This window comes from Hemitrygon akajei, chromosome 3, assembly GCF_048418815.1.
Source record: "Hemitrygon akajei chromosome 3, sHemAka1.3, whole genome shotgun sequence".
NCBI lineage: Eukaryota > Metazoa > Chordata > Chondrichthyes > Myliobatiformes > Dasyatidae > Hemitrygon > Hemitrygon akajei.
The window spans coordinates 151,996,755-152,003,048 of NC_133126.1; positions in this window are offsets into that span (position 1 = coordinate 151,996,755).

Below are 6,294 nucleotides of genomic sequence, written 5' to 3' on the forward strand. Positions count from 1 at the left end.
GATGAAGCCACACTCAGGTTGGAGGAACAACACCTTATATTCCGTCTGGGTAGCCTCCAACCTGATGGCATGAATATTGACCTCTAACTTCCGTTAATGCCCCTCCTCCCTTTACTCCATCCCTGATTTATTTATTTTTCCCCCTCCCCTTTTTGTTCTCTCTCTGCCCTTCACTCTGCCTGTTCTCCATCTCCCTCTGGTGCTCCCCTCCCCCTTTCTTTCTCCTGAGGCCTCCTGTCCCATGATCCTTTCCCTTCTCCAGCTCTGTATCCCTTTTGCCAATCACCTTTCCAGCTCTTAGCTTCACCCCACCCCTTCCGGTCTTCTCCTATCATTTTGCATTTCCCCCTCCCCCTTCTACTTTCAAATCTCTTACTATCTTTCCTTTCAGTTAGTCCTGACAAAGGGTTTCGGCCTGAAACGTCGACAGTACTTCTTCCTATAGATGCTGCCTGGCCTGCTGCGTTCCACCAGCATTTTGTGTGTGTTGCTTGATTCACCCCATCTTTGTGCAAGTTAAAGTCCCCCATGATAATTGCTGCTCCATTCTTACATGCCTCAGATATTTCTCTCTTTATTGCCTGTGCCACTGTAACATTATTATCCAGTGCCTGATAGACAACCCCCACCAGTGATTTTTTTTCCCTTTACTATTCCTAATCTCTACCCAGATGGATTCAACATGCTGCTCCTTAGATCTTATATTATCTCTCACTCTTGCCCTGATTTCATCCTACCTCACCTCCCTTACCTTTCTGCCTCTCCTCCGTATTACCTGATATTCTTAGGTATTTAATTCCCAATCCTCTCCACCCTGCCACCACGTTTCAATAACGGTGACTAAATCATGCCACTTTGTACTGATTTGTGCCACAAGTTCACTGATCTTGTTTTGAATACTACAGGCATTCAAATAAAGTGCCCTTACACTCATTGTGCTTTTAAAATCTTGTAATCTTTTACTCTTTTGCACTTGACTTTTCTTTACTCCACTCTTACTAATCTCTTTTTTTATCTTTTGCTTTTTCTATATCTTTATCCACACTTTTCTCTATTACTTTATTCATACTTCTCCAATCTGTTGAACCCACCCCTCTACTATTTAGTTTAAAGCCCTATGCCAATTTGCATGTGGCTCAGGTGGTAATCCAGAGACCACCATCTTTTTTGTTCTGCTTTTGAACTTAGACTCGAGCTGCTTAAATTCCCTCAGCAGAACCTCTTTCTTAGTTCTACTTATGTCATTGGTACCCACATGGACCACAACTGGATCTTTCCCCACCCACTGCAAATTCTTTTGCAGATGAGATAAAATGTCCCAAATCCGGGCACCAGGCAGGCATCACAGCCTTCGGGATGCTCTGTCTGTTCCCCTGACTATACTATTCCCAATTACCACTACATCTCTCTTCTCTCTCCCTGAACCACGGTGCCACAGTTAGGTTGCTCATCCTTCCTACAGCCCCCACTCTCATCCACACAGGGAGCAGGAATCTCAGACCTGTTGGACAAGCTCAAGGGCTGAGGCTCCTCCAGCACTGTCTCTTGGATCCCACTACCCACCTCACTCACAGTCACACCCTCTTGTCCCTGACCACAGACCGAATTTGAGGCAGCTAATCTAATGGGTGTGACTACCTCCTGGAACAGAGAATGCAGGTAACTCTCCCCCTCCCTGATGGTGTTTGAATCTCAGATTTCAGGTCATCAGCTTTGAGCCCAAGTTCCTCGAACAGCCAACACTTGCTGCAGATGTGGTCACCACGAACCACAATGGAATCCACCAGCTCCCATAGCATGCAGCTACCATACATCACCCGATCCTGCATCATCCCTACTTTATTTAATTAGCTGTAATTTGGTGACTTTTTATTCAACCACTACAAAAGCCTTACCTGCTACTTACCTGTGCCTTCCTGCCGAAGCATCTTGAGACAAAGCCTCAAGGCCCCACTCCTCCACTGGTCCACTCACACAATGGCCGCTCTGCTTTGACCCTGCTTTACTTTTGTTTGCTCCTGCTAATGAATCGCGAATCGATTGGTCTGCTGCTAATGTGCTGAGCCCTGTGAAACACTCCTTTTTTAAACTCTTCTCCCTGACCTGTGTGAAGCCCTTTCCCTCTTCGCATCGATTGGTCCTCCACTAACAGTTCAGACTTTATAGTTCATTTGTATATAGTTTGTTTGATGATGTTGTGCAACCACTCCCACAACTCACTAGTTCTCTTTTTGTTTTTCACTTTGTAATTTATCGTGCTATGGGAAGAAAATTATTAACCATAAGACCATATGATCAGCATTAGCTCATTTGGTTCATTGAGTCCGCTCTACCATTTCATCATGGCTGATCCATTTTCCCTCTCTGCCCCAATCTCCTGCCTTCTCCCCATATCGTCATTGCCCTGACTAATCAAGAATCTATCAACCTCTGCCTTAAATATACCCAATGACTTGGTCTCCACAGTCGCATGTGGCAATGAATTCCACAGACTCACGACTCTCTAGCCAAAGAAATTCCTCCTCATCTCCATTCTAAATGGACGTTCCCCCTTGTATCCTCTGGTCTTGGACTCCCCCGCCATAGAAAACAACCTCTCCACATCCAATCACAAACTAGAGAAAATCTGCAGATGCTGGAAATCTGACCAACACACACAAAATGCTGGGGGAGCTCAGCAGGTCTGGGAGCATCTATGAAAAAGAGTACAGTTGTCATTTCATGCCAAAACCCTCCAGCAGGAAGGGTTTCCACATTATCTCTATCCAGGCATTTCAACATTCGAAAGGTTACAATGAGGTCCCTCCTCATTCTTCTGAACTGCAGTGAGTACAGGCCCAGAACCATCAAACACTCCTCAATCCTAAGCTTTTCAATCCTAGAATCATTTTCATGAACTTCCTTCCAATCCTCTCCAATATCAACACATTCTTTCTTAGATAAGGTGCCTGAAACTGCTGACAATACTCTGCGTGACGTCTCACCAGTGTCTTGTAAAGCCTCAACATTACATCCTTGTTTACATTCTAGTCCTCTCAAAATGAATGCTAACATCGCATTTGCTTTCCTCACTACTGACTCAACCTGCAAACTTAAAGCACACTGTATTGGGGGTATGGTATTGATGTGGATATAGAATTGGTTGGCAGACAGGAAGCAAAGAGTGGGAGTAAACGGGACCTTTTCAGAATGGCAGGCAGTGACTAGTGGGGTACCGCAAGGCTCAGTGCTGGGACCCCAGTTGTTTACAATATATATTCATGATTTAGACGAGAGAATTAAATGCAGCATCTCCAAGTTTGCGGATGACACGAAGCTGGGCAGCGGTGTTAGCTGTGAGGAGGATGCTAAGAGGATGCAGGGTGACTTGAATAGGTTAGGTGAGTGGGCAAATTCATGGCAGATGCAATTTAATGTGGATAAATGTGAGGTTATCCACTTTGGTTGCAAGAACAGGAAAACAGATTATTATCTGAATGGTGGCTGATTAGGAAAAGGGGAGGTGCAATGAAACCTGGGTGTCATTGTACACCAGTCATTGAAAGTGGATATGCAGGTACAGCAGGCAATGAAAAAGACCAATAGTATGTTGGCATTCATAGCAAAAGGATTTGAGTACAGGAGCAGGGAGGTTCTACTGCAGTTGTACAAGGCCTTGGCAAGACCGCACCTAGAGTATTGTGTACAGTTTTGATCCCCTAATCTGAGGAAAGACATTCTTGCCATAGAGGGAGTACAGAGAAGGTTCACCAGATTGATTCCTGGGATGGCAGGACTTTCATATGAAGAAAGACTGGATCGACTAGGCTTATATTCGCTGGAATTTAGAAGATTGAGGGGGGATCTTATTGAAACGTATAAAATTCTAAAGGGATTGGACAGGCTAAATGCAGGAAGATTGTTCCCGATGTTGGTGAAGTCCAGAATGAGGGAGTCACAGATTAAGAAGCCTTTTAGGACCGAGATGAGGAAAAACTTCTTCACACAGAGAGTGGTGAATCTGTGGAATTCTCTGCCACAGGAAACAGTTGAGGCCAGTTCATTGGCTATATTTAAGAGGGAGTTAGATATGGCCCTTGTGGCTAAAGGGATCAGGGGGTATGGAGAGAAAGCAGGTACAGGGTTCGAAGTTGGATGATCAGCCATGATCATACTGAATAGCAGTGCAGGCTTGAAGGGCCAAATGGCCTACTCCTGCACCTATTTTCTATGTTTCTATGTTTCTAGAATAAAGTTCAGGGTATCCTGCACGAGGACTCCCAAGTCCCTTTGCACCGAGTTTTTAAATTTTCTCTACATTTAGAAAATAGTGTACTCTTTTACTTCTTTTACCAAAATGCTTGACTATACACTTCCCAACACTGTATTCCATTTGCCACTTCTTTGCCCATTTTCCTAATCTGTAGCTTTACTGTTTCCTGAAAACTACCTTACTTCACCTCCTCCTACCTTCATACTGACTGCAAACTTGGCCACAAAGCCATAATTTCCACCATCAAAATCAATGACATATAACTTTAAAAGAATTGGTCCCAACACGGACCCCTGTGGAACACACACGTCACTGGCAGCCAACCAGAAAAGGTTCCCTTTATTCCCACCTTTTACCTCCTGCCAATCAGCCAGTGCTCTATCGCTAGTATCTTTCCTATTATACCATGGGTTCTTAACTCATTAAGCAACCTCATGTGTGGCACCTTGTCAAAGGCCTTCTGAAAATCCAAGTGCACAACACTCACCAATTCTCCTTTGTCTATCCTGCTTGTTACTTCTTCAAAGAATTCCAACAGATTTGTAAGGCAAAATTTTCCTTTAAGGAAGTGATGCTGACTACAGCCTATTTAATCATGTGCCTCCAAGTACCCTAAAACCTCACCCTTATCAGCTCCTACATCCTCCCAATGACAGACGTCAAACTAACTGGCCTATAATTTTCTTTCTTCTTCCTCTCTCCCTTCTTGAAGAGTGGAATGACATTTTTGTAGTTTTCCAGTCTTCCAGAATCAGAATCAGAATCAGGTTTATTATCACCGGCATGTGATGTGAAATTTGTTAACTTAGCAGCAGCTGTTCGATGTAGTACATAATCTAGCAGAGGGGAAAAATAAATAATAAAAATAAAAAATAAATTTAAAATTTTTTAAAAATAAATAAACAAGTAAATCAATTATGTATATTAAATAGATTTTTTTAAAACATGCAAAAACAGAAATACTGTATATTAAAAGTAAGTGAGGTAGTGTCCAAAGATTCAATGTCCATTTAGGAATCGGATGGCAGAGGGGAAGAAGCTGTTCCTGAATCACTGAGTGTGTGCCTTCAGGCTTCTGTATCTCCTACCTGATGGTAACAGTGAGAAAAGGGCATGTCCTGGGTGCTGGGGGTCCTTAATAATGGACGCTGCCTTTCTGAAACACTGCTCCCTGAAGATGTCCTGGGTACTTTGTAGGCTCCCAAGTTGGAGCTGACTAGATCTACAACCTCCTGCAGCTTCTTTCAGTCCCGTGCAGTAGCCCCTCCATACCAGACAGTGATGCAGCCTGTCAGAATGCTCTCCACAGAACAACTATAGAAGTTTTTGAGTGTATTTGTTGACATGCCAAATCTCTTCAAACTCCTAATAAAGTATAGCCACTGTCTTGACCATGATAGAGCCATGATAGAATCCATTGACTCTTGAAAGATTATTACTAATGCCTCCAAAATCTCCTCAGCCACCTCTTTTAATCAATTTGATAACCCTGGGGTGCAGACCATCTGGTCCAGATGATTTGTCTTCCTTCAGACCATTCTCCCTAAATTCACATACTTTTGTCCACTGACATTCTTAAACTTTTGGCATACAGCTAGTCTCTTCCACAGCGAAGACTGATGCAAAATACTTCATCAGTTTTTCTTCTCTTTTTTCGTCCCACATTACCACCGCTCCAGCATAATTTTCCAGTGGTCTGATATCTACTCTCGTCTCTCTTTTACACTTCATGTATCTGTAGAAACTTGTTGTATCCTCTTAATATTATTAGCTAGTTTATTTTCATATTTCATCTTTTCCTTCTTAATCACTTTTTAGTTGCCTTCTGTTCCCAATCCTCTAACTAATTGTGTTCTATGTTCTGCCTTTTTTTTGACTTTTATATTGGCTTTGACTTCCCTTGTCAGCCATGGTTGTATTTTCCTGCCTGTAGAATATTCTTCTTTGGGATGTACCCCTTCCAATCAATCCTCTCTCATGCCTCTGTAATTCCCTTTACTCCACTGTAATATTGATACATCTGACCTTAGCTTCTCCTTCTC